The 16,728-nt window shown below is 40.6% G+C and overlaps 1 protein-coding gene across 7 annotated transcripts in view; it reads left to right on the forward strand.

Moving 5' to 3' along the window:
- The window catches only part of SPIDR (scaffold protein involved in DNA repair), a 509,126-nt gene that overhangs the window by 402,347 nt on the left and 90,051 nt on the right, over positions 1 to 16,728 (forward strand). The window lies entirely within an intron of this gene.

The following is a 16,728-nucleotide window of genomic DNA, read 5'->3' on the forward strand; positions in this document are numbered from 1 at the left end:
GATTCTCATCTAGATCCCAGATGCAGCTCTTAAAAGCAAAGAGAAAAGAATTTTTTTTTTTCAAATAGAAAAGTGAGACAGAAGACTTCATATTCTGACTCACGGTGTCCCTAAGGGGAAAACCTGCACTCTTTATATACCCTGAAATCAGCAAAAATATTCATTAAAGACACTATTTCTCCTTGAGCATCATTCCCTAGCCTGAGTCAGAGGATAGCCTGACTGCTGGGCCCGGGCTTGACCAGCCCAAAGGAGCTGCGCTCACTTGGCCCAGGACCTGTGCGGGTACCACCTAGTCTATGCAACATTCACTGACTTACGTTTCACAAAACATTTGTCAACTAGATCACTGCTTCTGATTTCTGCTTGTAGTTCGTCAGTCCCACAGAAATAGAATAATGAAGTAGCAAACAGCTAGAGGAAAAGTTTTATCATCCATGAGGATAACTAAAGTTTCCTGTGAATCTCTTATATTTCTGGCTATAAAAGTTTGAACACCTTGACCCAGAAAGCATATACAGTATATCATCAGGTAACATGTTAGCTGAGAGTAGGACCCTGAGGTTTGCTCTATTCCCAGGTAAAAGAACTTTGGAAGAACTATAAGCAAGCATCAAATAAAAAAACAGATTACCTTTAAGAAGAAATGGTTTGGGCCAAGCTGCCTTGACCTCTGGGAGGGAATAGGAAGCTAACATGCTCACCTACTTCCCAGTGGGTAAAAATCAGACAGACATAGTTGGCGGCGGTCTGTGCTGCCTTGGGCAAGAAAACCCACCCACAAAGGGAATGATTTCCCTCTGTGTAGAGAAATTTAGCCAGAAATGCTTTCTAAGGAATTGATGAATGCTGTACTAAGAAATAAGATTGGGGTGGCTCAGTCGATTAAGCATCCAACTCTTTTTTTTTTTAATTAATTTATTTGAGAGAGAGCACAAGCAGGGGAGGGGCAGAGAGAGAGAGAGAGAGGATCACAAGAAGCCTCCATGCAGTCAGCGCAAAGCTTGCTTGGGAATTCTCTTTCTCTGTCTCTCTCACAAAATAAATAAATAAACATTTTTAAAAAAGAAATAAGGGGCGCCTGGGTGGCTCAGTCAGTTGAGCATCCAACTTGGGCCCAGGTCACGATCTTGCAGTCCATGAGTTCGAGCTCCGTGTCAGGCTCTGTGCTGACAGCTCAGAGCCTGGAGCCTGCTTCAGATTCTGTGTCTCCCTCTCTCTCTCTCTCTGCCCCTCCCCCGCTCATGCCCTGTCTTTCTCTCTCTCAAAAATACATAAAGATTAAAAAAAATAAAAAATAAAATAAAAATAAAGTAAAATAAAGAAATAAGATTGAATCTGAAATTGTAGCAGTTTGGAAACATATTAGTGACAAAATAGTAAAATAGTCATGCCAGTCAAGAAAAATATTATCCCATTATGCTGTACACTTTTAACTAATACAGTGTTGAATATCAATTATATCTCAATAAAACTGGAATATGATAGAATTATCCCTTCCCTGTGTACTGATCACCAAATGTCTACCAGAAGCCTCAGCTTTAGGGCTAATATCTGACACAGACCTGGACTAGTTTTTGAACATATGTCAATGTGCTTTTTTTAATCATCTGAAATCCTTGCTTTTTTCACATTTTTTAGGTTTTTACCTATTGTTTTATTTATTACTCATTGTCCCAGGGTCCTGCCCAGAATAGTACATTACATGTAGTCATCAGTCATCAGTCTCCTGAGGCTCCTCTTGGCTGTGACAATTTCTTAGACTTCTCTTGTTGTTTGATGACCTTGATAGTTGTGACAAGCACTGGTCAAGTATTCTGTAGAATCCCCTTAATTGATATTTATCTGGTTTATTACTCATGATTACACTGGGGTTCTTGGAGGAAGATCACAGAGGTAAAGTGACGTTTTTATCACACCATGTCAATGGCATATACTGTCAGCATTAATAATTGTTGATATTGGCCTTGATCAGTTAGCTGAGGTATTCTTGTCAGGTTTCTCCACTGTAAAGGTACACTTTTGTGCCCTTTCCATCATGAAGTCTTTGGAAGGAAGTCACTATGTGTAGCCCACACCTAAGAAGGGAAGGTTTCTGATCCCCCTCCATGTAGTAGAATGATTGTTTGGAATTCTTCTCCCCCACTTTTTTAACTACTTTTATCAGTATGGACTTGTGATGTTTATTTTGTACTTTGGGTGATGTTTCAATACTATTTGATTTATTTTGTTGCTCAAACTTCCATCTTTTGCCACTGAACCTCTTTCGGTCTACTCCCTTGTCTCTTTGCCTTAGCCCTGTCCTTGTGAGTTCTCAGCTTTGTTATGAGTACTTTCTTACTTCCTGGCACCACAGGATACTCAGGCTCATCTTGTACATTTCCTGTCTCAGTCCAAGAATCAACCATTTCTCCAAGGAGTTCAGGTTCCTTTTGTTGAAGAATGGCTTAAATACAAGTTCATTTTAAAGCATTATAGAATTGATACTAGCTTCAGTAATCATGGCCAGATAGAGACTTTGGAAGTAGGAATGCTCTGTTTTGGAACATTTGATATGTAGCTCTGACTACTGGGACGGATTGTCTATAGCCCAAGGAAAAGATCTTTCACTCAAAATTGTTCTATAGATAGAGCTTTTGAAAATTATTGTACTCATTTATTATTTCTTTCCTGTCGCTCAGAGAGTTTTCAGTATCACCACAACCATAAATGGCACTTTTACCATTTACTGTCATCATGAACCATTTCGGGAGGAGCTTGTATACGAACTTCTGTCTGTGAGCCTCGGTGACTGTGCAATTCCTGATCCCCAGGGGGCCTCTCTTCTCCTTCATCTCTGTTAGTCTTCTTTACATGCCAGCGTTATCACATGCTCTAAATCATTTCAGGAGGTCATCTGCACGAAAAGTCCCTATTTGAAAGAAGGCTCCTCTGAATGGTTTACCATTTGTTTATGAGTCTCTGGTGCCTAGATGCTATAGTTTCTATGATCTGTGACTGTGATATTGGAAGAATGTGCATTCTCAAATACTTCTTAAAATATTGTTTGGTCAGATAGGAACTAGGTATTCTTAGCTACTGGCTATCAAATACTGAGAGCATTTTTAACATCAGAAATTGTTTTTATGAAAATGTGGGATCCTTAGCTGAGGAGCATTTTAGTTGTGGTTGCCTAATCAAAACTGTACTAAACAATAAATAGAAACATAGAATTATCTGAGTGTACTCTTCCTTTTTTGTGTGTGTCACTCATTTTGGCATTTTTTTCAGGATGGATTCCCATGTAGAAATTCTTTAATTCTTGACACACATTTTAAATAATGTTTTCTTGCAGATTTTTTCTTACAAGTCATCAAAATTACATAGTAAGAGGCCCACGTCCAAAAAATTAATTAGGTGTCTGCTTTCTCGGCTAGATAAGTGAAATCGTTCATTTCTGATTTCACCTGCCTCTCAAAGAGATACATTATTTCTACCAAAGTGAACACCAAGTTTATTTTGTTCCTGATTTTGTTCTTGCCTTTTCAGTTGTTGATGATTTACCAGAGAAGAATATATAGAGTTCCCTCACCCCCCAATTCCACTTTTCAGTAGAATGTGCATATCAGAGAAAAACAGTCAGGCTCAGTGACAAAGAAGTCTACTATATCCAACTCAAGCAGAAAGATATTTATTAAAGGATTCAGAAGGTGTGTAGAATCATTGGGGAAACTAAAGAAACAGATGATACTGGATTTTTAAGAAATACTGTCAGAGCAACACTGACGAACCAGGCCACCGTGGGAGCTGCGGTCTCTTCTACAACCAGGTACCTGGTGCTTCGCTTCTGTACCAGTTCCAGAGCCACTGCTGACAGTAGGCGGCTGTATTATCAGAAAACTCTCACTACCGCTTCCCACTCTAGAGCCACTCTGTGTGAGCTACAAGCTGAATCAGCAAGCCAGATGCCACATTCTTGTCTTTTACCCTCCAAAGCAATCCGTCAATCCCTGAGAGCTTTGTCACTGTTAGGCTTGCTGGCACAAGTGGCAGAATCGGGCGCTCGGACTTGGTATCACTTCTGACTTTGATTGACAGGCCCTGAGTCACACTGGGGACTTCAGCCACAGGGGAACCCCAGACACAAAGAGTTTGCTTCCCAGTCTCTGGAGTTTAGGGAGGCCCATAGAAGGCAACTGGAATCGTTCATATCCACCAAAAGAGTTAGAAAGAGCTCACTAGGAAGAGGGCAATAAAAATACATGAAAGAAGTATAGGAAAACAGCAAATCTCCACAGTCTTAAAATTTCATTTTAGAATGCCAGTAGCTACGGAATGCAGAATATGCAAGACTAGATTTCTATCTTTTAACTTAGTGTTCTGTCTTTTTAAAAGAATTCAAAGTCCCAAAATTACTGGATACATTACTTGGTAACAAATGTTAAAACTATAAACTCATGCTGTAGACTACAGCTATTGAGCTGCGATTTAAAAGGGAAATTTAATTAATAGATGCTAAAAGTGGTTATGCACAGTTGACGTGCACTTTAAGAATTTTTTGGAGATAAGCAAATCTTAGTGTGCATAGATATTCCATATATTAAGAAATGTGTCGAGACAAGCTGGGGGCACCTGGGAGGCTCAGTCGGTTGAGCGCCCAACCCTTGATTCTGGTTCAGGTCTATGTATGATCTCACGGTCGGGCTCCATGACAGAAGATGAGTACAGAGGGGAGACAGGCAGCTTGATGCCAAGTGTGATGAGGAAACTTTAAGGTTTTAAGTATGGGATTGGATTGATGTGATCTGATCTGTACTTTGGAAAGATTGCTTTGGCTGCTCTAGATCAAATGGAATGTTGAGGCACGAGAGTAGGAACAGGAAACAAGCTAGGAGGCTGTGTCAGCAAATCAGACAGGTGGGACTGGTGGCTGGACCAGAGTGCTGGTGAGGGGGTGTTGACAGCTGAAAGGTTGGGATCTGTTTTAAAGATGGAGTGCATGTTATTTGCTGATGACTGGGTGTGGGGTGGTAGAGGGAAAGAGGATGACTGTGAGGTTACTGGTTTGGTGGTTGTCAGTTAACTGAGGTGGTGGGGACTTGGGAGGCTCAGCAATGGGAGTCTAGAGTTCAGTATGGCTTTCTTGAAATAGAGGTGCCATTAAACACTGAGCTGAAAAAAGTAAATTGGTTATGAACTTGTAGTGGAAGAGAGACCAGAACATGAGAGTCCGGTGGGAAAGAACTCCCAGGTAGGAGTTAATTCCTTTACTTTTCACAAAAACACATTAGATGGGTAACATCTGGCTATTAGAAGCAGAAATTCATGAAAGCCACTTCTTTTTAAATTTTTTTTTAATTTTTGAATTCTAATGTAGTTAACATTCATTTCACAGTATCGTGATTCAACAATCCCATATTTTACTCACTGATCAACAAGATACGTGTACGTGTATTCTTAATCCCCTTTACCTATTTCCCCCACCCCCACCTCCTCTCTATTAACTATCAGTTTGTTCTCTATAGTTAAGAGTCTGTTTTTGATTTGTCTACCTTTTTTTCCCTTTGCTTAATGAAAGCCACTTTTTAAAATTAAAGGGTTTTTCTCCCTTCATGTAATAGATAAACCAATGGAACAGAAAAAGAAAATCCCAGATATACGTAGGAATTCTGAAAATAATACAAGTATTTCAGAAAACTGGGAAAAGATTAATCAATAAGTGGCATAAAGACAATAGATGAGTCATCTGGAAAAATAAAATAAAATGGGATCTGTGTCCCTTATCCCACACCCGGGTAAATTCCAAGTGGATCAAAGATCTAAGGATAAAAACTAAAACATTCTAGAAGAAATCATAGGAGAGTTATCTTGAGGTGGAAGTTTTTCTAACTGTGGCTTAGCATCCAAAACCTCCAAAAGAAAATAATAATAAATTCTATTAAATTTGCATGGTAAAGTCAAAAGTATGGCAAATTGGGACCATATCTTTGCAATCCATTTTACAAAGCCAATTTCTCTAATATGCAGAGTGCCCATAGAAATAGAGAAAAAGCCAATACCCAACATAAAAATGAGCAAAGGATATGAACACACAGTTCATAGATAAAAAGAAGCATATAAAAGAGACAGGGAGAGACTGACAGGGAAGGAAGGAGAGGGGGAGAGAGAGAAACTGGGGAAGGATACATGAAAACAAACAACAGTGAGTATCTGTGAGGGTATAGGGGGACTAGGGGAATGGGGGACAAGAATGGGACAGAAACTTTGCATCACATGCCTCTGTAATAATTTAAACTTTTGAATTATATATATTATTTAGAAAAACTATAGGACTTTCTATACACAATTATTGCTCTTGTAATTTGTAAACATTACAAGTATTTTGGAGAGCAGGGCATAACGTAACAATAATGATAAACTCTTTTACCCCAAAACTCCTAGAAGTTTCATTCATGAAAAACAAAAAAATTCACACACAATGTTCTTCATGATAGCAGTGCCTTATAATGGGGGACAAAAAGAAGCAACGTAAACATCCATTAGAAGGAGAATTATTTAATTATGACATACTACATGATAGAATAGTAAGCTACTGTGCAGTGTAACTAAGAAGACCAGGAGGAAATGTTCATTCGCCAAATATTTACTGTGTACCTACTCTGTGTCACACATCGTTCTGGATGTTAGGGATACAACGATAAATGAGACCAAGAAAAAAAAGAAAACCTATGAAATCTATGTGCTAAAGGAACTTATGTTACATTGGGGAAGACTGGTAGCAGGCAAAGAGCTACAATATAAGAAAGTTGTAGTGGTTATGACTGTAAATAAAGTTGGATAAGGGGATAGTGAATGTCAAGGGGTTACTATTTTTACATAAGAATCAAGGAAAGCCTTGCTGAGAGGATACTATTTGAGAAAAATCCCAAAGGAGGTGAGAGAACAAATCATGCAGGTGTTCAGGGGAAGAGAGGGCGAGTGCAAAAGGCTGAGAGGCAGGGGCATGCTTAGTATGTTTGCACAGCAGCAAGGAGGCCAGTGTGGCTTTCCATACGTTGTAAATGAAGGCAGACAGAATAGGGGTTCTGGTCATGAGAAGGTCTGGACTGCTATAGCAAAGCCTTTGGTATTTTTTCTGAGTGTGATACAAAAGCTCCTGGAAGTTTTTGAACGGAAGTGGAAGTAGCCACAAATGCCTGTGTGAAAAGCGAGAAGTCTAACTCATCCGTTAAGACAAGCTGGTGGATAAAAAGACGGTGCACACCCGGAGATAGGCGAGAAATGGAAAAGGCAGGACTCCGTGAATGATTGGATGTGGAAGGTGGAGGCAAAGGAAGAACCTAGAAAGATTCTAAGGTTTGGGCATCAAGATAAATGGTATTAAATGAGATGGGAAATTAGGTGGGTGAACAGATTTGGAGAACTAGAAAAGTTATGTTTGGTTTTAGATGTGCTGAATTTGAGGTACCTCTGAGTTACAAATGTAGAAAAGGGGAAAACTAAAATGAACCTGGTTGTAGTATAAACTCATAGTTTTCAAGATGGATGAATGGATGAATAAACAGAAGTAAATGTGTTTTACTCGTGTGTGTGTGTGTTTGTGTGTGTGTGTACATTCCCTAGCTCTCTCTACTAAGAGGTCCTGAGGCAGCAATACTCCAGTATCAATGAGCACATTTAGCACCCAGATATTAGCTTTTAAATATCTGAAAGAAACCCGGGCTCCTTGGTGAAATCACTGATTTCAGGTTTGGATGAGAGAAAATATACGATGAGCTTTGAACGTTTCATTAGGTCAGAAAGTGACAACATTCTCAAAGAATGATGGAGACATGGCAAAAGGACACAGGAGCTAGCTTGCAAGAGGCTGCCACTAGCAAAATCTGGCACAATTAGAACATCAGAATAAATGATAGTTACGGATTGCAGCCCAGAGTATACGAATCCATGAGTCCACACTGACATATAAAAATGAATGAGTGAAAATTTTGATAAGGAATAGGATATTTACTTATTTTCAAAGTATCTCCCACATAATATTTTTTAATTCCAGAAGGAAAAGTAACCAATAGTTGAGAAGCCTGGCAGACATCATCTTAATCAAGTAGTAAGTGAACATTATCAGTACTGGAACAAATTGAAATAGTGTGCCAATGATTCAGAAGAACATAGCACCAATTTTGTGTTATCCTTACCAGTGATACATAGGCTAAATCTCCTCGTGACAAAACATCAGACAAACACAAATGGAAGGCTTCTGTACTACAAAATTACTGGCCTGTATCCTACAAAAATGTCAAGGTCATGAAAGTCAAAGAAAGACTGAGAAACCCTTCCAGGTTGCAGAGGATTAAAGAGACGTGACAACTGAATGCAATACATGATTCTGAATTATCTCCTTTTGCTACAAAGAATATGATTGGAACAATGGGCGAATCATGAGTGGGGTTTGAGAATTAGGTGTAGGGATATGTCAATATTCATTTCCTCCCCTTGATGGTTGTATAACAGTTATGCAAGATATAGTCCTTGTTTGTACAAACTTACTCCCAAATGATTCGGGAAAAAACATGCTTTGTACTGTATTTAAAACTTTTAGTAAATTTGGGATTGTTTCAAAAAGCCTCTAAATTATCACAAAAGTGAATTAGAAGTGAGTAAATGGGAGTAAGTGAGGCACATCCATACTTTCTAGAAGGTTGACAGGAAAGAGGGCAGTGCAGGCTACCAGATGAGAGGAGACTGCTCCAAGTTTTCAAAGTGTGCTAGTCTGCTCGTCTACATGCAAAAGCTGGTGTTTGGAGAGCAAACAGATGTAGGATAGATGGTAGTCATTGCAAAACGAACACCTACCTGTAGGTGGTGGGTGTCCTGGGTGCCCAGGGTAGGTGAGAAGTTGAAGCTGGTTTATAAGCTGGGAGGAATGTCAGCTGATGTGGCTTGCGGTCCTGTGGACTGAGGTAGGCAAGCTGGAAATGGAACAAATTCATGCGTGAGAACCTTCCTTCTCTCTGAGTAATAGAGTTGTATTCTAAAAACGACCCCTTGTCTGTTCTCAAAATGGTAAACTAAATATGGTTTGGTCTTTGAAACTGAAATTACCTTATTATAAAATATCTTAAAACAACTTAATATTTTTCTCAGTGATACTGTTCCCAGAACAGGTATTCTTAAGACTGCAGAAAAAATTAGAACGTTTCCTTTGATATTTAAAAAAATAATAAACAAGCTTTATGTGTATGCCTTTGCCTAGGTAATTTGTGTTTTATTTGGTAGGGTCAGAGCAGGTAAAATATGTCCATGTACTTGATAAACACAGATGATTTATAAGCCATTGCATGGGACAAGACTGGTTTGTAGGCCAATTAGCAACCTAGAATGTGAAACCCTGACTCAGAAGCAGGTCATCTAAGAATGATGATTAAACTCTGTTCCCCATTGTTTCAACAGGCCCTATACAGTAGTGCTGTTTACTACCAGGTCCATTTACTCTAGACTGGCTCCCTCATTGGGAGTACAGAACCCTGAAGCTTATTCAAATGACTGTCTTCTCATTTCGCCTAAGACTGCACATAACCAGTGCCATTGTAGATGCAATGAAGGGTCCTTATCTATTACTTGCAGTGCAGCCATAGAGTTTTAGGGTTTAATCCCCATTCAGAACGCTGGTTGAGAATATTATTTGGTGATCTGGAAGAAGCAATGGGATGCTATAACTTATCTATGGCACCACCAAAACTATGCCCTTTGCTTGGTGCCTTTTTCCTTACTCTATACTCAGTTACAGACCCTTGTCTCTTCAGGTTTCAGTGCTGAGTAGACATGAAAAGTGGGAATACCAAATGACCCCTCACTCGAGAGTGAATTGGGGAATTAATGAGAGAAAACAAAACCACAGTCTTCCCAGGGCTGCTGGGTTAATTCGGTACGTTTTGAGTAATAAACTTTCTTAGCTAAGATCCCTCCTTCCCTTCCTCCCTCTCTCCTTTCCTTCATTTATCTTGTTCTAATTCAGTATTTCACTAGGATACTAATACTTCCCTTCCCACACCTTTACGTTAGAACAATGTAGAGGTCTCACCTTGTGAATTACCTGTATAAATCATTTTAAATACCTGTTATTGTTCCTGAGGGTAGGAACTAAGTCTTATACCTTGTATCCCCAAAAGTCTGAATAAATACTCATCAATTAATTCAACTTGGTGTACCAAGCATATGTTGATCACCTATAAAATCTAAAGCTCTGGGCTAAGAGTTGTTTTAGGCACATAGGGGATAAGAAATATGATCCCTGCCCTCAAGAAACTTCCAGGCATGGATGTCTGTTGGCCATCTGTTTGTCTTCTTTGGAGAAATGTCTGTGCCTGTATTCTGCCCATTTTTAAATTGGATTATTTGTTTTTTGGGTGTTAAGTTGTATCGATTCTTTATATATTTGGGCACTAACCCTTTATCAGATATGTCATTTGCAAATATCTTCTCCCATTCAGTAGGTTGCCTTGTTGTTTTGTTGATTACTTCTTTTGTTGTGCAGAAGCTTTATATTGTGATGTAGTCTGCATAGTTTGTTTTTGCTTTTGTTTCCCTTGCCTCAGGAGACATACCTAGAAAAATGTTGCTACTGTTCATGTCAGAGAAATTACTGCCTGTGCTCTCTTCTGGGATTTTTATGGTTTCAGATCTCACATTTAGGTCTTTAACCATCTGGAGTTTATTTTTGTGTATGGCATAAGAAAGTGGACCAGTTTCATTCTTTTGCAGGTAACTGTCCAATTTTCCCAATACCATTTGTTAAAGAGACTCTCTCTTTCCCATTGTATATTCTTTCCTCCTTTCTCAAAGATTAATTGACCATATAGTTGTGGGTTTATTTCTGTATAACCAGGGAAATGCACATCAAAACTACAGTGAGCTATCACCTCACACCTGTTAGAATGGCTAAAATAAAAAACCTAAGAAACAACAAGTATTGGCAAGGGTATAGAGGAAAAGGAAACCTTATGTACTGTTGGGATTGCAAACTGGGGTAGCCCCTATAGGAAAGTTGAAAATAGAACGTAAAAAGTTAAAAATAGTTGAGAAAGAGAATCCCAAGTAGGCCTCTCGCTGCCAGCACAGAGCCCAGCGTAGGGCTCAATTCCATGAACCCTGAGATCATGACCTGTGTCAAATCAGTTGTTGGACGCTCAACCCTTAAGTCACCAGGCACCTCTATCCATGTAACTTATACACAGATGTTCATAGCACCATTATTTCAGTAATGTAAAAAAAAAAAAATAGAGACAACCCAAAAATGTGGTATATCCATATGATGGAATATTATTCCACAACAAAAATGAATGATGTACTGACACATGCTACCATGTGGATTATCCTCGAAAACATTATGCTAGGTGAAAGAAGCCAGTCACAAAAGGACACATATTGTGTGATTCCATTCATGTGAAGTATCCAAAATAGGCAAATCTATAGAGACAGAAAGGAGATTACGTGTCTCTGGGTACTTGGGGGAGGGGAGGATGAGGAGGCTGCTTAGTCGACTGAAATTTCCTTTTGGGGTGATGAAAATATTCTGGAATAAGGTAGTGTTTATGGTTGCAGAACATTGTGAATATACCTAATGCCACTGAACTGCACACCTTAAAATGGTTAAAATGGTAAATTTTATGCTATATGTATTCTGCCCTGTTAATAAAAACAGGGTGAATTTTGTGGTATGTGAATGATGTCTCAAAACTGCTATAGAAATGAAAGGCATAATAGCTTGGATTAATCACCAGGAAACTGTGCTGAGGGAAAAAAAAATCCAATGCCAATGACTATGTACTGGACAACTCTGTTTTTATAACTTTTTGAAGTGGCAGAATTTTAGAAATGGAAGACAGATTAATAGCGTCTAGATGTTGGGATAGGGGTGGGGAGATAGTGGGAAGTGGGTTATAAAAGGCAGCATAAAGAATTCTTGTAGTGATAGAATTGGTCAGTGTCTTTGTTTTTTTAGTGTTTTTTTTTTTTTATTTATTTAAGCAATCTCTATACCCAACATGGGGTTCAAACTCACAACCCCAAGATCAAGAGTCTCATGCTCTTCTGATTGAACTAGCCAGGTGCCCTGGAACTCTTCAGCGTCTTGACTGGTATTGGATATAGGACCCTACACATGTAGTAAAACTGTAGAGCACTGAACACACACATGAACACGTGCACACGAGCACAAGTGAAATGTGTTTTTCTGAAATCTGAATAAGACTGGTGGATTGTATCAATGTCAGTGTCCTAGCTGTGATGTTGTACTATTATTTGCTAGTATAGTACTACACTAGTGGGGGAGACTGGGCAAAGTGTACATCCGAGCTCGATAGCATACCTTATAGTTGCATGTGAATCCATGGTTACCTTGTTAGAAATTTGCAATACAGGTTAGAGTCTGGAACTGTGAGCCCTCCCGCTTTGCTTTTCTTTTTCAACATTACTTTGGCTATTCAAGGTCTTTTCTTCTTCCATACAAATTTTAGGATTGTTTGTTCTAGCTCTGTGAAAAATGCTGGTGTTATTTTAACAGGGATTACTTCTTACTCTTGTCTTGGCCCAGTTATAGTCTTATCTCCACAAGCAATGCCCCAGATCATACTCCGGGATGGACCAAGCTTACAGCAGGTTTTGTTTTAGTTTGGCTTGGTTAATTCCAGTAATGCAGTATTTTCCAAAAATAAATAGGATGTGCAAGTAAAGAAAAGGCCTTTCTCAGGCTTTTTTGGCATCCTTTACTTAAGTCACTTTTACCAAAGAGAGATTGTTATTCCTTCCCGTTCCTTGATATTAGAAAGTTTGTATGTCACACTTGTATTTTAGCAAAGAGAAAATATCATTTTTTAAATGAATAAAAACCACATTTCTGTGCAGTAGAAATCATCCTGTTAACATCTCGTCATGTTACAAAGATAAACAACAGGATTAACTGTTTACTTTAGGAGCGCAGTCTGGTTGTTTTTCAGGAGAAGAACACAATGTCCTGCTGTATCTGGTTTCCCGTCTGTCGAGCGGGTTGGTGGAGCTGGGGAAAGGCCCTCCACCCACTCAGCCCTCTGCTGTCCCTCTCTCCTCCTTTTCTTCCTCTTCCCTCCCTCCTTGCTGTGACTTTTCCTCCCCCTGTTCATGTTCAAACACTTCTTCTCTCTCCTCCCTTCTCTTCCCTTTTCCCTCCCCCCCTTCCTTTCTCCTGCTTTTTTCCCCTCACTTCATCCTCCGATTTCTTCCATTTCTTCCTTAAAATAGAGGCTTAGCAAGAAATCATAATGTGGCGAGAAAGATCCTGTTGATCTTTAGAGGCTGCTTAAGTTGACACTGACCTGGAAGAAAGCGGCTGGACTGACTCTGATTCCGGGAATTCTTGGTGGACTGCTAAGAACTGCTCCCATAACCCGGGCAAACATCCCACATGTTCACGTAATCTCCCCTCTCACTGTCCATGCGTACACACACACACACACGCACGCACGCGCAGACACACACGAATCTACTGTTTCTCTCTCTTCTTGTGTTTCTGTGATACTGAGTCAGTGAGTGAAAAGAAAGGGAAAAATGAATATTTTTCCAAAGTGGGGGAGGGACATTTAAAACTTCAAAGAATAATTAAATTACAGTTTCTCTGAAACTCCCTCTACAACAGTTTTGCTTTCCTTATTCCTAGTGCTTTGTTCTGTTGCTTTTGCAGATTGACAATATGTGAAGTTTTAGAATTCTTAAAGTATTCCTCAATTGGCGTGATGCGCCATTAAGCTGGTAAGAGAAGGAAAAGAAATTCTTAAAGATAAATATTAACTCCATAATGGACTTTTATACTTCCAACATGATGTGGATGGGATTGAACAGTGAACCTCTTATCTGTATTATTTTATGTTGCTGGGAATGCGCAGTGGAATGTAGTTTCATTTGGCACCCGTTTTAGTCAGTTCTTCCAACATGGTCCTGGCCTCACCCTCGTGGCTCAGAAATGCATAGAATCAAAGTCCTGCTGAATGACTCCTGATGGCTGAAACGGGAGATTCTTGAACTACTTTTTGACTGTCTTATATTCCCAGCTGGGAGGGGTGGAGCGTGGCTGACGGGGGGCAGGAGCACGCTGAAGACCATGGGCATTTTCACAATTGTTTCTTGCTGTCCCGTGGATGACCAGGGCAGCATCGCAGGGCCGGGCACAAGTTGGTTTCATGGGTAGCAACACCCTTTCTGTGTGGGATAATGCACCCCCGTGCTGCTCTTGTGCACTTTCCTCAAGCCCCTTCACCAAGGTGCACACGCCTACTACAGACTTAGGAGAGCAGGCACATGATAAGAGAAAAGAATCTTGTCCATGAAGTGCATTTGTAGTAGTGAATTTGCCTGGTGAGCAAAGGACACCAAGATTTTGAGCGCAGATTAGGTGCAAGCATTTACTAGGTGTGAAGCAGACTTCAGTTAATCTCCATTGTACCCGTGTGGAGCCGGGGGCCCACATCCAGCAACAGCAGAGCTCAAAAGAGAGCCCGTCTTCTCCAGACCTGCCGTTCCCCTGCCCCACGTGCTTCCAGTCACGAAAATGAGAGGAAGGATCTCATGTGGGGTCAGGGTCTACATTTTAGGCATGGGTGGAACATTGATTTTAAATAAGTGGCATCCACTTGCCAGACTTTTATTCCAAGAATTTTGAATGGCAAAGTCTGTCTCATGGAATGAATGCAGTTCTGAGGCACTTATTCAAACCACTAACATCCTATTTCCTCCCTGTGACACATTTTCTCTCTGCTGTTGGAAGTTTATCGCTGCTAAGAATAGCAATGCCCCCCTCAGGCTACGTGTATGGTACCCACCAGCAGTGCTCAGGGCTCAGTGATACGTGGGGTATGAAAAGTCACCTAGACCTGAGCCCTAGCTTGCACGGATTTGAGATTACTGATCGTGCACATCTTCCTTGCCCAGTGGGTATTCTGTGGCAGGAAAGCAAAAGGATGTACTCAACCTGCTTTTCCAAAGTGGAAGCCCAGTTTTATTAACACTGACCATCACATCACTTTAAAATGTCCGATCTCCTAATCTCCATGGGGCTTGGCTAGCAGCTGAGCTCACAGCATTTCAGACGTTACTAAGAACAGTGCGAGTGTCAGCTGGTTCTCCCTCTGAGCATAACCACATGCCGATACAGTGTCTGCTCAGATGCCTCCGATGCTGGTCTGATATACCTTAGACTGAAATAATTGAGAAGGCCACCAACGAGTAAGCAAGAGAGAGGTGCCTGGGTAGCTCAGTCAGTTAAGCATCCAAATCTTGATTTCGGCTCAGGTCACAGTCTCATGGTCGTGATCTCACAGTCATGGTGTCGCAGTCGTGAGAGTGAGCCCCCAGTCAGGCTCTGAGCTGAGCATGGAGCCTACTTAAGATTTTCTCCCTCCCCTTCCCTTTCCCTCTGCCCCTCCCCCACTTGGGTGTGCTCTTGCTTACATGTGCGCACTCTCTCTGTCAATAAATTAAAAAATGAAAGGAAAAAGAAAAAGAAATCGTAGGCTAGTGTAGACCCTTCCCTGACCCTCACCCATCATCGTGACCATGTTCTTCTGTCTCCTCCCTGAAATGCTTTTCTAATGCATTCTCACATGCTGACAGAGGCCAAGAGAGAACAGCAGTCGTACAAGGGTTGGGGATCAAGGGTGAGGGCCAGGGCCCATGGGATGAGCTCACAAGCTGGTGCCTCATCCACGAGCGTTCACTCAGTGTTGCCAGACTCTAGGTTTCTTAAGACCACAGGAAATTTGAGGTTTGCATAAAATCTCCCAATTTTTGTTATCTGTTAACTAATTTAGAAATGTTTTAACACTGTATAAACCAAAGAAAACCTATCAACCAGCTGGACTTGGCCCGTGAACACCACTTTGCAGCTTCACTATTTTCTGTGAGACAGTTGCCATTGATCAGAGCAGTGACCTCATGCTGGTCTAAGGAGACCCTCTGCAAAGTTCTCCGTTCAAGCCATCCTCCACCCTGTGCCAAGACTTCTGTTTCTGAAACAGTGATTTTATCAAACCCCGTCCGGTGTCACCCTGTTGTTGACTCATTGATGGCAGGAGGTAGGTGTGCTGCCTGGCACACATGCCCGTCATTTGTCACCCCTGGTTTCCTCTCAGGTCAGCCTCCACCAGGCCGTCATCACATGGCCATTGCCTCCAGCCACTACTGGGCGTCACGGTACCAGCCACGTCCAACCACGAGACGCCTCCACTAGGTCAATGCCTCTCTTTCCTACCCCTACCTGGTCCTTTCCTTCCCGTCCCATTTTCTCCTCTCTTTACAAATGCTTGTCAACATTTTAATTTTATTATTAATATAACTTTGATTATAAATATAACTTAAATTTACAATAATGCATTGGAAAAAAAAGAACAATGCAAATTGAAATCACAATTATTAGTCTTTACCCTTTTTGCCACTTTACTAATCTCTCTTTCTTTGTTTTTTTTTTTTTCTTCCTCTCTCTCTCTTTTTCTTTCTTGTTTTCTAGCTTTCTTTCAATTTCGTAGTCATGGAAAAGCTCTTTCCCATTACAGGATTTTGTATATGTTGTTTTCTATGTTTTAAGTCCTCTTCTCTCAAACTTTTGCATGATTGGCTTATCCTTCTTCAGGACTCAGCTCTTTTTAAGAAACCTTCCCTGGTTAGACCATCCCACCCTAAGTTGTATCTAAAGGCACTCTGCGTATTGCCTTGCTAGCACTCCCA

This window comes from Prionailurus viverrinus, chromosome F2 (assembly GCF_022837055.1).
Source record: "Prionailurus viverrinus isolate Anna chromosome F2, UM_Priviv_1.0, whole genome shotgun sequence".
Lineage (NCBI taxonomy): Eukaryota > Metazoa > Chordata > Mammalia > Carnivora > Felidae > Prionailurus > Prionailurus viverrinus.